The sequence below is a fragment of the Triturus cristatus genome, chromosome 8 (assembly GCF_964204655.1).
Source record: "Triturus cristatus chromosome 8, aTriCri1.1, whole genome shotgun sequence".
NCBI lineage: Eukaryota > Metazoa > Chordata > Amphibia > Caudata > Salamandridae > Triturus > Triturus cristatus.
Window position 1 is genome coordinate 394,022,897 of NC_140591.1, and position 17,814 is coordinate 394,040,710.

General features: G+C 46.0%; 1 protein-coding gene across 1 annotated transcript in view; it reads right to left on the minus strand.

The window, feature by feature from the left end:
- STOML3 (stomatin like 3) overlaps positions 1-16,492 on the minus strand; it is a 111,997-nt gene extending 95,505 nt beyond the window's left edge. The window contains exon 1 of the mRNA XM_085621761.1: positions 16,240-16,492. The gene's annotated coding sequence lies outside the window, so the exon portion shown is untranslated. The remainder of the gene's footprint in view (positions 1-16,239) is intronic.
- Between the last annotated feature and the right edge of the window lie 1,322 nt (positions 16,493-17,814).

The following is a 17,814-nucleotide window of genomic DNA, read 5'->3' on the forward strand; positions in this document are numbered from 1 at the left end:
TTTTTATCAGTAAAGCCAACCCCCAACCACTGGAGTACTCTTTAAATCCTGAGTTTGTGCTTCTCCAGACCAAAGCCTAGTAAAATATATTGCCCACCAGCATGGATGACATGTGACTCCTACACTTGTAATCCTCATTGGCCTATGTGACATTCCCCGTAGACTGATTCATTCTCTCTGTATAATGTGTGCTGTTATGTAAAGTACTGTGACACCTTACACTGATATGAGTAGCGCTATACAACAAATGGAATGCATATGAGAGAGGGGCAACAGAGATGAGGGGCACTGGTTAAGGGTGGCAGTGAGGGAATACGAGGAGCTGGTCATGGGGTGGGGCAACTACCGAGAGATGAGGGGTACTAGTAGAGGGTGGCAGTGAGGGAAGCCAAGAAGGAGGTCATGGGGTGGGGGGGGGGGGACTACAGAGAGATGAGCGGCACTAGTGTAGGGTGGCAGTGAGGTAAGCGAGGAGGAGGTCATGGGGTACGGGGGCTACGCAGCGATGAGGGGCACTGGTGGAGGGTGGCAGTGATGGAGTCTGAGGAGGAGGTCATGAGGGGGAGGGGCTGCGGAGAGATGAAGGACACTGTTGGAGGGTGGTAGTAAAGGTATCCACGGAGAAAGAGGTCATTGTTAGGGCCCCAAAAAAGACTTTTGCACCAGCACTAAATCCAACCCTGTCATGGCCTTTCTGTTTTCGTATATTTAATTAACAGTCGGGTGATTAGGAAAACTGTAAAGTGCATGCTAATTACATTTACTGCTATATTCAATGCTTCAAGTTTGAAGGTGATTTTACTAATGTTTTTTTTACCAGGAATAATGAAAATGCAACTGGATGGTGGCTCATATGGGGCTGGGGCCCAAGGTCAGCTGTGAGATAAGATGCACTGAAGAGGGGTGGTAGAAAAGTGGATAAGCAAGCCTGTAAGAGAGCACGCTGCAGAGTCTGGGGTCAGGTGGAGGTAGTAATGAAGAGGGATTCTTCCTGAAGGTCACACGGAGGGAGCCTGAGTAGTGTCACTTGCCTGATACTCCCACCTTAGAAATCTCCTCTTCCCATCAAAGGGACATATCATGGAGAAAAAAAACACTTTTTGAGAGTAATAACATTTATAAAGAGATTTGGAAAAGAGTGTGTTTTACTGGGCCTTGGTAGACTAAGAAGAGCTAAAGGAGGGTTGGAAGCAGGTCTGGCTAGACATATAAGCGACAAATCGGGCCTGTAGTGGCCCACCCGAATGCACCCTTGGCCCACCCAAATAAAAGTTCCTGGAGCCGGGCCTGGTGTAGTGTGTGAGTTTTGGTGATATAATGTGAGGGTAGAAGGAGTAATTTAAAGGTTGGATAGTTTAAATATAGGATGGGTTAATAAAAGGCAGAGGTAGTAGGAGTATGGAGTAGTTTGGGTGTTGAAGGGGTCATTATGTTTGTGTGCATTTACTGATCTAGCACGTTCTAAATTCAGTACACTTGTGAGCAGATTTACCAAGATTCACACTATGCAACTATGTGCAATAGTCTCCCTTGCACAACCAAAATTAGCATTGCATTGTATTTACTGCGCATTGTGCCACAATGATGGCATCAGCCACGCACATGCAAATAACTCTGTTATTTGTGACAAATATGATTTTTAATTTATGCAAAGACAGAGAAACAATACTTTGTATGAGTTTTGTGTTTTGAGTAAACCCTCGAATGTAATTCTTTTGTGCAGACAGACTCCTAAAGGTAAATTAGGCACTGTGTGTAATTTTAGCAAATATCACACCTAATATGCTTTGAAATATTTTGGCATTTCCCATTGTCTGTTGTTTGTACTGGGCTACGCTAGTTTGTATGGCTTTAGTTAGGTTGATATGGCTTTGTTTGGAGTTCTAGGCCTGTTGGTGTGGTTCCTACCCCATTACACCCACTTTACAAGAACTCTAAGGGGTTTTGTGCTACGCGACTAGAATTAGATTACTCAACATTATGTTGTTACATATATATTATAATTTATGGAATAATAAAATGTAAGAGGAGAGAGGGAGAATTTCAATATCAGTAAATAAGCCCAGTTCTAGAAATCCTTGGTATAGTGAAAGGGAAGGGGCATGGGGTATTGAGGCTGACTTTGTGACATCGAAGATTTGCTCAGGTAAAATGGGTCATGCTGAGTGCGCAGGGTAAGTTGATACTGGGAGACTGAGTATAGGAGTAGTAGGAAGTGGGGACAGTTTGAAAGTTGGAAGTATTTAGAGGTCAGGAGGGATGTGACAAAATATAGGGTAGCTTCGGTGCTGGGGAGGAAGTTGGAAGGGAATACTTTACAACTGGAGGTAGTTTCAGCATTGGAGGGGTAGTTTGAAGGTGGAGTTCGCATGAAGGTAGGTGTAGTTTGTTTGAAGGGGTGACATTGTTCTAGAAGGTAGTAAGTGGAGATACTCTGACTGTAGGCAGAGTTCTTTGACAATAGAAAGTAGTTTGAGTGGAGAGGTAGTCTAAAAGTATGGGGTAGCGAGAAGATGGGGTAGTTTTGTTTTTGGAGAGGTTGTTTTGGTGCAGTTTGGGTGAAGGAGGTTAGGTTGAAAGGGAGGGATCATTTGAGTATAGAAGTGCTAGATTGAAGGTAGAAGGGGACAGTGTGAGGGAAGATTGGGATATCTGATGGTTGGGATAGTTTAAGGGGAAGTATCGGGTAAAAGTGCATTAGCCCTGGCTGTGTATTAGTGCCATTTAAAATTAGTTTTAGCCACACTGCAAAGCATCTGCAATGCTGTACAGCATGGCTACAAAGCATTGCCAAATCAATAGCTCTCAGAAGCAAGACCTTTTGGCTTTGCCAGTGCTTGTTTTTGATTACAGCGTCAGCTCAGCAAAGTAAGTCTGTGCTGAAGTGGACATTTACAGCTGAAGAGTGAATGTGGCAAGCAACACCTGCGTGTTCTTAGTAACACACACAAAAAGAGCGCGGGCGATATGAAAGTGCAGAGACCTTGGCATTACTCATGTGCTAACAAGAGATGTTTGTGAGGACTGGCACATACCATGATATCAGGACTCACATTCAATTACTTTCCTTTCTAAACTTTCAGGAATATTGAAACGAGGCACCTTGGGTGCAATTCATTTTAATATTACATTGGGAAACTAAACTGTTATTAGTATACATTGCCACGGTTCCTTCTGCAGATTCCGTGGGTTGTCTCCTCCTAGTATACCCTTTTCCCCCCACAAAAATAGGAAAATATTTCTATAGATTTTTACATCTTTTTTGCGGGCATGGGGCTGTCTGTAGTGACAGGTGCAGGGTCAAGGCTGTCTCTACGCTGGGCCACGGGTCAGATCCCCCTTCTGGCCTGGTAAAAACGGAATTTTACACATTCTACTGCATTCCCTGGCCTGACACTCCAGCTTATTGAAATTCTTTCGGAGCACTGACAGTCTTTAAAAACTCACATTACTATACTGTAGTGACCGTAGGCGACCCTGAGTTGGTGTTGAATGCTCTCTGTTTGGCGGGAGGGAGGAGTAGAATGGTTACACTGCTCTCTCCTGGGATGGGTGGGGTCAGGGTATGTAGTTCTTCTGCGGCTGGGGCAGTGGATGGCTCCACTGCTCTCTCCTGGGAGGGGCATGTGGGATGGCGTCTACTGAGCTCTCATGGGGGGCTTGGGTGGAGTGAGAAGGCTTTCACTGCAGGGCTGGTACTGCCCCAACTACAGAACTCAAGTTAGTCTAGTGATCAGGTGCATTGGACTCACCTGTAGTATCCTGAAGGTCCTGCCAGGGGAATCGTGGTCAAACCCAGTTTGGTGGACCGGTCTGCAGACATTGCTGAGGTCACGGACGGGGTAGATAGGGGACAGGGGGACAGGGGACAAGGGTCCTGCACAAGCTGTGATTTTATGAGTGAGATGTCACAAGCAGAGTAGGTAGAACTGATGTAAGTTTTGGGTTTCCTTCTGCTTTTCCTTCAGCGGCGTAGCTAGGTGGGGGCCGTCCGCCCCAGGCGGCAATATTTTGGGGACAGGGGCTGTCTAGCCCTGGACCATGTCATGTATGTGCATGTAACTTGCATGATCGAGGTAACTATTAGCGGCGATACTACGTGTGTCTCTGACCTCTTTCAGGTGCTCGCCATCCTTTTTCTCCAGCACCCCCCCAGGGGGGCGGCAATCTGAAGGATAGCCCCGGGCGCCACAAGCTCTAGCTACGCCACTGCACACACCTCCTACATAAACAAAAACGGTGCAGTTGAAGAGCGTCATCATAGGTGCAGTAGATACATTCTTCATGGCGGGATACAGGGGAACTTGCTCATGGGTATAATTAGCGTCGGTGTTGGGAGGACTGGCAGAACAGGTTTCCACTCAGATTTTTGTAATGTTCAAAAGATTGCTTAGAGTGCAAAAGGAAGTTTCTGAAGAATAGAAGGGGTTCCAATACCTTTTGTGGTTTACTGTGAGATAAACATAATAACAGTACAACCGCAAACCCTTTTTCTGGAAATACCAGGAGTGCTGGGACGGGTGGGTCATCGTCGCGATGCTGCAGAAGTCGAAGAAAAACGAAAGGAAACGCGGGTTCTGAACTTGATGTGGGCTCTTTGAATTCTGCTGAAGGACCTTGTGTAATGTATACGGAAATTCAACAATTTTGAGGACTATATATGTATGATACGTCATTATTGTTGTCCATCATTATGATATTCTTGTTTACACCCCTTTGGTACGAATCACGGGTTGACGTTGTAACAAAAGTGCTGCGCAAGCATGAGCAGAGAAATGTTCGTTTTAAAGCATCGTCACCCAATTTTCTGGTCACCTCTTACCTTCTTATAGCACTGACGTGGATGCTTGAAATAGTAACGCAGTCATTGTATTGCCCACTCCAATCACTATAAAATAACTTCATTGAATCAGGTTTGTCGACCTACCCTTGTTTTATTTTTCGTTATTTAAATAACTGCAGTGTCAAGTAGCATATCAGGGTTTAGTGTTAGCCAATCGTGAGCCTGCACTGTTGATTCGAACTGTTCATGAATTCAAGGGAAATAGCAACCATCATCAAACACCACATGTTGAAGTGGAAGCAGGTACGAACTCTAGCGCATGACATGAGAAAAAGAGGCAGTGTCGTTCATTCGCGAAGTGGAGCTCTGGCATTGAGGAGACCCAGATAAAACTTTTATAAAAGTTAGAATTGTGTCCTATGTCTCGTTTGCTGTCACGCAATACAAGCTACAGCAGATGAGTGTGACACCACAGCACAGTGAAAGCTGACAGCGCAGAGGCCACAGGAGCACTTGTTGCCCTGGCTTTGAAAGGAAAGGCCTTTAAAGAGGCTTTGCACATTGGACAGGACCAAAGTGCTGTCACTAAAATTGAGGCAACTACCAGCTGAAGTGGGCTGACCCAGTGCCTAATGCTGTAGTGGGAGGAAGCAAAATGTGAATGACAAATTAACACACCAATGGAAAAAGGCTGCTGGCTAAAAGCTCTATAGGTGGTTTAAATGAGCAGGCACTGTCCGGTACTGAGTACCTGCACTTCTTTTATTTTGAAGGCAGAGTACATGGATTTCTTGGCACTGCTGCAATATATTCAATGGGAGAGTACCAGCCCTCCTCAGGAGCCAAGAGGTACTCTAACTAGTGAGTACGTGCACCTCTCAATTTCCATTTAAAGGACTGCTTATAGGTATGAATGATATACATTTATATACTTTAAAAACAATAGACTGACAAGACAAATAAAGTGGTCTCAAAGGTCACACCTGATAATATATAGAGAGGGGCTGGGTTGGTTTTGATCAGCCCACTTCAAAAACTTCTTAAAGAAAGCGACTCCGACAGACAAATGTTGTGTATGTCCTGTATATGTATAAAAATACCTAATAAAAATACTATTTAAAAAAAAAAAAAGAAAGCGCTACTCCATTTCGCATCATCTTATTATTATTATTATTAGTTCAATTTGTAACGCACATGACTGCCCCAGCAACGGGGCGTCCCATCGCTACCCTGACCGAGGCCAATCACCCAGTGACAGACACAGCAGGCCGCTCAGTCTATAAAGACTTAGCAGGACCAGAGAACAACCAAGTCTTTATGGCTTTACGAAAAGGCAGATGCTGTTGAATCGATCTGATAGAAATCGGTAAAGAGTTCTAAAGTTTGGCGTCTAGGTTCCGAAAGGAGCGACCGCCAGCTCTAGCCTTTTCAACGCGGGGGACACAAACCAAGGCGCAGCCCGCCGATCTTAGAGGGCGGCTAGGAGTGTAGGGCATAAGTAGATTAGCCAGGCCCAGAGGGGCCAGACCCGATAACATTTTGTGAGCTATACAAAGAGCCTTAAACTGAACACGTTTTTCCACAGGGAGCCAGTGCAATTTGGGAAGCAAAGCAGTCACTGAGCTTGACCTAGGGAGCCCTACCAGAAGTCGCGCAGCGGCGTTCTGGACCCGCTGCAGACGTATAATGCTGGTTCTATAAGCGCCCAGATAGAGTACTTTGATTATTACAAGTATGTTCCCGTAGTCCAGCCTAGACAGAATTAGGGCCTGGACTATGGTTTGACGTACTTTGGGGGGGAAAAAGCCAATCACGGGTCTAAGGCCACGAAGAAGCCCAAAACACACCCCAGCCACAGTCTTGGACTGTGCATCAAACGTCAAACCTTGGTCGAACCATATCCCAAGGTTTTTTACGACTATCTTACGGGAGGGTGCAGGTTTAAGACGTTCCGGCCAGCATTGTTCGGACCATATATCTTGGTCCTTCCTGAGTAATAAAATCTCAGATTTGCTGGCGTTGAGCTGCAGAAAATTACCCGCCATCCAGTCCGCCACTGCTAAAAGATCCTCCTTAAATTTCTTCAAGTTGTCATTGCAGTTCTTAGAGAAGGAGATCAGCAACTGGGTGTCATCAGCATATGACAACAATGCAAGACCTTTACTCTTAGCTACCGCAGCCAGGGGGCGAACATAGAGATTGAACAAGAGCGGACTAAGAACTGAGCCCTGCGGTACGCCTTGAAGCAGGGCATACTCCTGGGAGTGAAACGGAGGCATAGGGACTTGAAAAGACCGGTCATTCAGGAAGGAGCGAAACCAGCCCAAGGCCTCACCTTCAACACCAATTTCCTGCAAACGAGTTAGTAAGATTGCATGTGAAATGGTGTCGAAGGCGGCACTAAGGTCCAGTAGGACCAGAGCCACGGAATCACCTCTATCCAGACTGTCCCTAATGGCTTCTGACACTGCCAACAGTGCAGACTCAGTGCCATGACGCTCACGGAAACCATGTTGAGAAGGGTCAAGGATGGCATTGTGATCTATATACTCCGAGAGAACAGCATTGACGTGGGACTCTGTCACCTTGGCCAGAAAGGGAAGCAGGGAAATGGGTCGATAATTAGCCGGTTCCCCGGGGTCCAGGGAAGGCTTCTTAAGCAGTGGCATAACTTTAGCATGTTTCCACGCTCTAAGAACCACTGCAGAAGAAAGACATAAGTTCACTAACCCCAGAGCCCACAGGGAAATCACAGAGTGGAGTTGGCAAAATAAAGCGGGAGTAAGGGGGATCAACTGGGGATCCGGAGTTAATCTTCCGACAGAGAACAACGAACTCGTCGGGAGATAGAGATGGAAAAGATGCCAAGCTGCGAACCACCAAGGGGCCAGAAGTGATGGAAACCTCACTCCCCACGCACTGATCCACCAGAGGCAGGTTGGAGTAGATCTGCTCAACCTTAGCCAGGAAGTGACCGGCCAACTCACTACACTGCTGGTTGGAGACAATCGGGGAAGAGACCACAGATCCAGCGTTTTTCATACTCTTAAGTAAGGCAAATACCGATTTGGAAGGATTAGTACTGGCCAAGGTTTCCCTTGCCACATACTCAGTCCGAGCCTTTCTTAATAAGACGGTGATATTGTTTTATGGCAGCCCGATATTCCCGCTTAGCCGAGTCGTCACAAAAACGTCTCCAGACACGTTCCAGATGCTTACAGCCCTTTTTAGCTAAAACAAGAGAAGCGCCAAACCAGGAGTTCGAGAACCCTCTGCTTTTTACTCCCAGACGAGCTGGGATACAGGTGTCCAAGCTATGGACAACCCATTCGTGGAAGCAAGAAATTGAAGCCTCCACGTCACAAGGCATTGGGGGCCTACTATCCGCCAGACAGGCCGAAAGTTGGACAAGATCTAATTTGTGCCAAGGACGCTTTAGTACAGGGGCTGGGCGAGGGGGAACTACTTTCCCCTGCAGTTGCAGGGTAAAAGAGACCAGATGATGATCCGACCATGCCAGTAGAACTGGAGAAGCGACTTGTATAGACTGCAGATTCGAGAAAATAGGGTCTAACAAATGCCCTGCCTCATGAGTGCTCTCAACGACACATTGAGCCAGCTGGAATGCCTCCATATCAGCCAAAAAATTAGAAATCTCCGCTTTCTCGTGCAACTCAAGGTGGAGATTGAGATCCCCTACAATGGTAAAGTTTGCTGCCCTACCAGCGTAGAGAGCAATTCTATTAAGAAAATCCTCCCTGAAGCAAGTCGCGGGACCTGGAGGGCGGTAAACTAAAAGACCTGACATGGTGAAATTGGGAGTCAACATAACTTTAAACACAGCACTTTCACAGTCCACAATCAAATCTAATATAAAGCTGTAGCTATAGACATCTTTAATAATTATAGCGATGCCACCGCCACGACCCCCCTCTCTGTTGACTGTCTTCCACACATAACCCTGAGGAAGGGCAAGCCAAGGTACAGCCACTGAGTCCTGTGAGAGCCAGGTCTCAGCTAGGAATACGGCGTCAGGGGCCTCCTCATAAAGTAAGTCAAACACCTCCGCATGGTGTTTCATAAGGGACCTGCAGTTTAGGCTGAAAAACTTAAATTCAGTGTCCTCAGGTACAGAAGGCACTCTATCCAAACCAGCTAACTGGAACATACAGGAATTACATTTAAAAGGAGCAGCCTGGGGCATCCAACGGAACGTAGAGCACTGTACCTCCAGCCCCAACAGCTCCGCACGCAAGTAACTAATATGCTCGGCGGAAATTTGAGCAGGGTGCCTGGCGACTAGCGACGGACGAGTGCGGACGGGCGCAGACGGGCTTGCCTTAGGCGCGCCTTCGGCGCGCCCACTGCGCTGCCGCCGTAGTGCTGGCATATGAAGGGCGCAAAACAAAATGTCTGGTGCACCAACACACACCCACCCAAGATGGCGCCTAAGTTCCTCCACACCCCTCCTCCACTATCAGTGTCAGCTCACCTCACTGCCCCCCTCTAATGCCAGGCGTAACAGAAACAATAAGGTAAGAGCAAAGATTGAATAAAAAGGCGATTTAATAAAAAGCTTTTACGGAACACAGTAAATTAAAAGCGACTACCAAAGCACTCTGCAGTGCGGCAGAAATAGCAGCAACGTTATGTTACGCAGCGCACAGCTACGAACTGTCTCCCGGCTCAAGCCTCAGGAGTCAGAGGAGTATTTCTTTCTCACAATCAAACAATTGGCGATTAAGTGTATTAGTCCACTTAAGGAGTGCCATTGCTGTGCTTGAACAGTGAAGAGCCATGCACCACAAAGGAGCCATATTATCTTTAGAAACAGCAGCAGCCTGGAGAGTGGGCAAGATAGAGGCACCCTGCTTTTTCCTGTGGCTGCAGCAACCCCAGGACTTGGGTCTCACGTCGCAGATGGGGTGACCAAGAGAGAGAACAGCAGAGGCTGGAGATAAGGCAGCTGGGTGACGGCCATTAGACGTTGTTTGGGAGCAAGGTTGTGCAGGGGGCAAAGGCATATAAGGAGCCCTCGTGGTTGCCAGCTTGTAGCATTCACACTTAGGATCTGCCCATGGCCATAAAACAGGATCCAAACAGCTGTGCCTACCGAGTGCTGCTTGCTATGGTTCCTCCTCGGCAGGGAAGGCAGCAGATCCAGGCTTGCATGAAGCAAGGAGCAGCGGGTAAGTGAAGCAAATCAGGGTGATGTTAAACAGTGCACTTTTCACAAAATCCTATCATCAAAACACACATGTACAGATCCTTCTTTTTCTGTATGGATTTGAGAGAAGTGTCTGCTCTTCCTGCAGCACTATCGGTATCACTCCCACCCTCTGTACCTGGACCAATACTGATGTGAGAGAGGCACAGACCCTCCAGCTTCCCACCAGGGGCCCCTATAGCAATTCACTCTCACTCGCTATTTATCAACACCGTTTTGGTGGATGGTGGACAATTCCAAACACTTTACCTTTTACTCTGTGGGCAGATACTGCATTTTGGTCCCTCACTAATTCCACAATAGAACCTGTTCCTCATTATTCGATGGCCATAAGTCAAGTGCTGCATTTTTCCCCTTTTCGGATCCTTTCCCCTTTGTAAAGGTTTCAAAGAGAAAAGGGACGTGGTCCTATTGACCATTGTCAACCCCCAGAAAAAATCTCAAACGCTTCTTCTAGGAAAAATGGGGCTGCTTTTTAAAATAAAAATAAAAAACTTTTCTTTATTTGCAATCCGTCACTGGAATGGGGATCTGCTGATCATTGTAGGCCACCACCCCTGTGATCCTGTCTACTCAGAGTGAGTTGCAATGTATGACCTACATCATGAATATTAATAAAGTAAGCCAGACTGTAATTCACTTCAATTCAGAATTTTACAAGCAGACCTTTTACTACATAAGTAAATTGACTGGTTGCAAATTGAGATTGCTTTTTGTCACCAGTCCAATCTTAAATCAGGCCCTTATTTATGATCAATAATTCTTTTGATCGCCAATATTTAATCCGATTTCTAATGATACCTGAGAAGACAGAATAAATGACTGTGGAACCTCACCCAATCTAGTTCTAAATGAGGAAATCAATAATTTTCCTTGAATATGTCAACAATCATCTTCTAATGCATTATGTGCAAAATATTTTTGCCACATCGTATTACTGGAAATGGTTTTGCACCTCCAATTAAAGTATATGTATGTATTGCATTTATAAAAGCACACCTCGAGATACAAAGCCAGAGATTGCTCCGCATTGGAACAGTCATTATACCGTGGGTGCTAGAAGGTTAGCCTGGGGTGAGAGGGCATGGTTCTTAAAAAAGATGACTGCATTTGCAAACATCACATCTTTAGGGAAATGCTCCATACCGATACCATGCTCACTGCACAGAAGTTTAATCTATGTAGCCATTTAACCTATCCTTGTGTGGTGTACCCATGAGCTTACAGCATTTTCCTGTATTCAAGCAGGATCCATGAAAATCCGAAAAGTCCAATTTTGGTACATTTTAAATTATTTTCTGGCTTGGAAATTATTAATTAAAAACGATACGTTGACATTTTAACTCAAAAACACTGCATTTTGAATCATTTACAGTTTTGACCAGTGTAACTTTCTAGTTTGCTCTTAAATGTTCAACTTTCAATTAAAGGAATCCAGCGTTACTTCTGTCAGTCATACTGGGAAAGCCAGTGGAAATTATTTTTAGCACATAATCAGAATGCAAAAAAAACACTCAACTAACACTTTAAAACTGCAACGTTATGTTGGCTAAAAAAAAGTTAGCATTGGCTTGGAGAGAATTTTTTATCCTTTAACCCACCACCCCTTGTAGTGTTACTTTAAAATGGTGTGTAGCTATTGCCAGGGTTAAAGTCATAATGTGATTTAAAATGCATAATTGGCCATATTGGATCCCAGAAATTTCCTGCTGTAGATTCCCAAATCCCACTGTAAAATGTGCATTTAAAATGTATTATGCTTTGACTCATACTATTGGCAAAAGTGTGCATTAAAAAGTTCAGATTGCCACTAAGATTCACAAATAAATTCCGTGGGGGGAACCCCTAATACCTCTGCAAAACTGTCTCAAAACCTTTCTGAGTTTTGATCTATTCAGTTGGTCCAAATTTTTTTTAAATTCCTATTTGCAAACATTGTCCCAGACGTCTTGGATAAGCCTGAAATTACCCTGTAAAGTCACGTTTTCATTGCCTACGGTTTGGCTCATCATGATTAAAATACGCTCCTTACAGCAATTTTCCACAAAAGCTCTTAAAAAGCTCTTGGAGAATAATATTACATTTCCCTGTTCCCATGTGTACCTTTACAACTTGTCCAGTTTTAACATGGTCCTGCCCTAGAGCGCCTATCATGCAGCAGTCACTACAAGTTTTACTGCAGCAATCCTTCAACCAAAGTCCCTTATCGGGTGTGAAAATAAAATTCTTTTATGTTCTGTGCAGCCCAAAAAACTATGCGCACGCATCAGGAGAGGATGAAAGAGAGCTTCTCTTGCACGATTTATTTTATCTAAAAACTGACAGATTATAAGCATATAAATGGATCTCAAACAAGGTCGCTACCGAGAGCTGGGTAAGTTTAAAATAAAAAATAAAGCAACAGCATGCCCAAGATCTTGCTTGCGAGTCACCCCTTACCCATAGAATTCTGCACAACTTCCCTTGGTAAGAATCGACAGACTTGTCTAAATTGTGATGTCTTTCATAGGGTTGAGTGTACCAACTCAGGGCTAGCTTTGTCGATCTAATTTATAGAGGCACTAATTAGAAGTGCAGATTTCCAATTTGTGCGCGTGGTATAAGGCAAGGCGGGATTTTGTAGACAGCTCTTCAGTGAGCCATTGGGTAACAGAGTCTCCCCATGGCTGCCTGTAAAGCACACACCATTTCGATTACATGGTCTTTGTAGAACATGCAAAGGTACCAAGTGGGGTTCTACATTGCCTGCCATAAAAAGAGCAAACAGCTGGGTAACAGTAAGGCTCAACAAACTTGACTATACTGCAAGGACATTCACAGAGTTACACGTATCATCTTTGGTCTCAGAGTGACAGGGTAACTTAAGGAGACATTAAACACGTGAAAAACTTCCACTTTGTGGCAGTGGATTGAGTCAAACAGGTAATTGGAGAATAATATGTGAACCACTGTGGTAACTCAAGGTCATCTGAATACCAAAGTCACTGGTGAATTCCTAGATGTGTGTAACCACCAAAGGAAAGGATGAAAAATATAAGCACAGCCTCTTTATCCAGAAAACTCAACACAAAACGTGCTTAGGATGACAAGGGAGGAAAATTGATAGTTCTTCCAAACTGGTCAGCAGATATCTTTTAAAATAAGGATAGGTCACCTCACCCACTTATTGCGGCATGTTTCATCATGAGTGATCTATTCACACCAAGGTAGGTGAATACCACATTGGTGAACTCAACCACTATTTGGGAGTACATCGAAAGGGAACTGGATGAATGCAAGGATCAAAATCTTATTATATAAAAAATAACAGGATATACCACACGAAGACAATTTCACTTTATTAGTGGGGTGCCGGAAATATGATTAAAATCATCCCTGGTAGATTTAAAAGGAAGTATAATGATGCATTAATCCACTATAGCCTAGGCAACATGTTTCCATTCCAATACAGTTCCTCGGCCTTCATCAGGGTTCGAATGAATTCAGTATCTGTCCATCTTGCACACATACCATGCATCACACTAAGGAATGCCAACATGTATATACAACCTGATCGGTTATGCATGAAAATGATAAGTCTCACACAGGGCTGATCAAGGGGCAGTAGGTTGCCAGTGTCTCCAATATCCTTGACAGGTGTGTGACTACAGGGCGGAGCCCACTCTTCTTGTCCCTGATAAAATAAAAACCCACCGTAAGGGTTTGAGTCTAACTAAGCAGATTGTACAAACATGTTTACATTAGAGGGCCCAATTCCTTGAGTCGTCCACAAAGTGTGATTCTTTCATTTTTACTTGGCAGGAAGTTTCTCTTTGAAGTTCAAAATGATCTTCTAATTCTGATCATCAAGGCCGCCTTGGGGAGCACAGACGTGCCTAAAATTACTAAAACCACATACGGTGGGCCTCAGGTGTGAGATGCAATTCCTGGGACTTGGTGGAGTTACTGGGCAATCTGACAGCTTCATGGCAAGGGCCACCAGTCAGCGTATCTTGAAGGGACAAACATAACTCCTTAGGGCAGAGGAATCCCTGTGGCAGGGCCCAGAGATGCACGGACGGCACTCTTTTACTCTCATCAGAAAGTTGGAATACTAAGCAAATGTGGAACTGGGCTTGGAAAGCTTCGTCGTATGCGGAATCATTATCGACTATAATGTTGGAATGGTTTTAACCTTTACATTTTAAAGGGAAGTAAGAGGAGTAGTATATACTGGTTTCCATAGGCTCTTGCTTTCTCAGGATAGGTGTCAGCTGCAGCGGCGTAACCTAAAAGGAAGGCGCCCCCCCTGCGGAATGTGAAGAGGGGCCTTTGAGTCTCCCACATCTCACAATTATTCATTGGATTGGGCGGGATGGGACCCCTCTGAGGGTTTGTGGTCACTCCGCGCCGCGAGGGCCCCCTCTGAGGGTTTGTGGTCACTCCGCGCCGCGAGGGCCCCCTCTGAGGGTTTGTGGCCACTCCGCGCCGCGGGGGCCGCAGGTTTACGCCCCTCGTCAGTTATTTACTCTACGCCACTGACGTGCAGATCACCCCGTTTATTGAACAAGGATGCAAAAACCAGGGCTGGTCAGGCATATAGGGCAATCAGGCACAGCTTGATGGGCTGGTCTGACAGATCAGTATGTGGGACGTTTTTTTTAAACAGATTTTTGGCCGGTTTTAGGGTTAGGTGGGTCCGTTTTACTGTTTATTTCCCTTATACTAAAACAAACATTGCCTGCAGCGAGCACAAACACATGCAGTCACTCATACCCTGTAAAAAACACATATACAACTTGTTTTTACAAGTTCAATAGAGGCCTGATTTGGAAAAGTGTGCCACTGTTTAGCTATCTGATTAGCTAACAGGGCACCTTTTAATCTGGTGCCCGAGACTATTTTTGGTGCCAGTCCGACACTGGCGACAACCACTTTCCATAACAATGTTGTACTCCGTCACTGCACTGCAAAACAAACATGCAACCCGATGCGGCCAGGGCCAGTATGTTATGTATGCAATGTGCATGTGACTCCGGAATCTGATAAAACCAGCGTAGCAGAAACTGACGCACGGGATCAGCCTTTTGTATTTTGCAGAAGCAGAAAAATGTGTTCAGTCTCGCAGTATAAAATTAAACCATGGGCTCGCTTTTAGAGTTCAGTGGTTGCGTCCGTACAGCAGTGAACCGGGAGAAGCGCGTTGTGTGACTTTAACGTGAACAGAGAGGAGCGCTTAACACCTGACCCCTCCAAGCCTTCTTTGCCAGGCGACTGACTGACCGGCAACCACCACAACATTCAAAGGTTGATATTTTTGCAGCGTTCGCCGTTCCCTAAACATTGGTCAGTTTGCTTGGCACAGACATAAGCATACGCTTGCTGCTGCTGGTTAGAAGCTGTTCTCATCACTGCACTGCGACCTGTGGACGTTCATTAAGATTCTATGTAGGTGAAAATGCTCGGCCCATAAGAATGAGCATTTACGATTAATTGCGGCGGTCACAGTGTTTGTTACTATCCGACTAAAAGAAAACCGAGCATCAGCGGCTGAAATATTACACAAGATCGCATCTCACGCTCGGGGACGCGCAATAAAAAACATGGCGTTAAAAAAAATAGAACCTAGACGCTAAAAAATTGCATTTTAAGAACCTTTGTGCAATCATGTATGCGCATACCAGTTCGTACCAAGTGACATGAAAGGGACCAGCTTTGATGCACTGACGTGGACTTAAAAACCAAATACCGCGAACCTTGGTCACTATAAAGCGCTCTGATATCGTCTTTAGATTCTGGCGGCGCTACACAAAATCAGAAATCGATAAACTGTAGAATGTACTAGTGTAGATTCTGGATGAATTAAATCTCAGAGGCTTCACTGATATATTTGCATTAAAAACAACAATCAACACCATCGAAGCACAACAGTTACACTGTAAACAACACGAGGTTATAGGGTACACTTGAATCGCATGGACTGCCTGAGCAACAGGTGGCTTCTGCACATTAAAGGGGTCGTGAATGCACACAACGCGCCGCCCAGGTGAGATACAATCACCATGAAACAACCAGCGAGGATTGGCAGGAAAATCCCGCTGTTCACTGAGGCAATACATCGGATCTGTTTTTTGCAGCGCTGTCAGACTGTCCGTGCTCTGGTCGGTTCATCAGATTTCCCCTACCCTCCTCTGTTTGGACATTTCGGGCCCCTTTCTTTCAGGAAACGGTAGAAATAAAGCACACTCACCGGGGTCGGCAGTCGGCAGTCGGCAGTCCCTACTTCCTCCTCCTCCTCCTCCTCCTCTCCGAGAGAGTGCCAGGAGTAAGTTGCAGTTGCCCTGCGGCAGGGCTGTGGCTGTCTTAAGACGTGGCCACGCCCCTGCTGCAGCCGTCATTGAACACAGAGGGGAGTGTCGCACAGTGACACACCCAGAGGGCGCCGAGCGAAAGCAGTTAATTCCTATAGAAACAACATAGCAGGACAGTGCCTTCTGCTAAACAAAGCAAAACGGGGAAAGGACACAATTGGTCCTGCCGTCCCTCATTGGAACAAGCATTGGCATAGCCAATAGGTCTCGCCTTTGGGACCTTATAAGTATTTAGTTATGCAGCACAATATCCTTGGTCAGTGGCGTAGCTAGAGCTTGTGGCGCCCGGGGCTATCCCTCAGATTGCCGCCCCCCCCCGGGGGGGGGGAGGGCATGCACATCAAAGAGGTCCGAGAGACACGTAGTATCGCCGCTAATAGTTACCTTGATCATGCAAGTTACATGCACATACATGACACGGTACAAGGCTACACAGTTGAATACACCGGTGACTGGCAGTACAAAAGAGAACACACAGCTATGCTGCCACTCTGCCACTCACTAAATATCCCCTCTGAAAACGTTTAGCTCTTACCTCACTCAGCCTCCAGCAGCACTCCACAGGGGTGGCAGCCAGAGCCAGGGTCTCTATGGCAGGGGTTGGTTCACGTCTGGGGACGGAGGGCATGAAAGAACCTGGGAGGACAATGCACAGCAAGACACACTCCGGACAGGGAGGGGACCTCATGGAAGAGGACGCGATGCAGGAAGAAAAAAGAACGTGCAATAACATGGTCAGGCTTGTGTCAGAGAGCAGCGGTTGGTAATGAAGGAGTAGACGCAGGCAAATTGGTAGACGGACTGTAGATGCACATACTTAGGGGGGCGACCAACAGGCGAGACAGGAAGAGAATGAGGAGGGCCAGTGTGAGGGAGAGAGGCCAGGGAGTGATGAAGAGAATGGGGAGTGTGTGAGGGAGAGAGGCCAGGGAGTGATAAAGAGAATGAGGAGGGTTTCCAGAAAACGGCATTAGCCGCTCGGGCAACCGGAGAGAGGGCTTCATTTTCCTAATGGGCTGGAAGGGCAGCCAATGGTGGGAAGCTGAGAGCCGCCTGTCCTGTGGGCTGAGCCTGTAACCTACCCCCAAGTCGACCCAGGGCACGGGAAGGGAGCCACTGCCGAGAGAGACACGGGCTGGGAGGCAGTGCCAGGGCAGGGCTGCTCTGTGGAGTGCCATGCTGTCAGCTTCAGACATCCATTGTTTGAATGTAAATGGTCGAGGATCAATCAAGCCCCTGGGTCCAAGCTGTTACATTCTTCCTCAATGTGGAGTGGGATTTTAATATGTGTAATAGGTCTTTATTTTGGAAGTACTGCTCAGATGCTGGAACTACAAGATTTGTCTGTTAACATTATTATACACCCAGTCATTGATCGCTTATGGAATGCTTTCTGAAGCCCCATGCCTCTTCTCTGTGGAGAGCCATGCTTTCAGCTTCAAACCGTTTAGAGC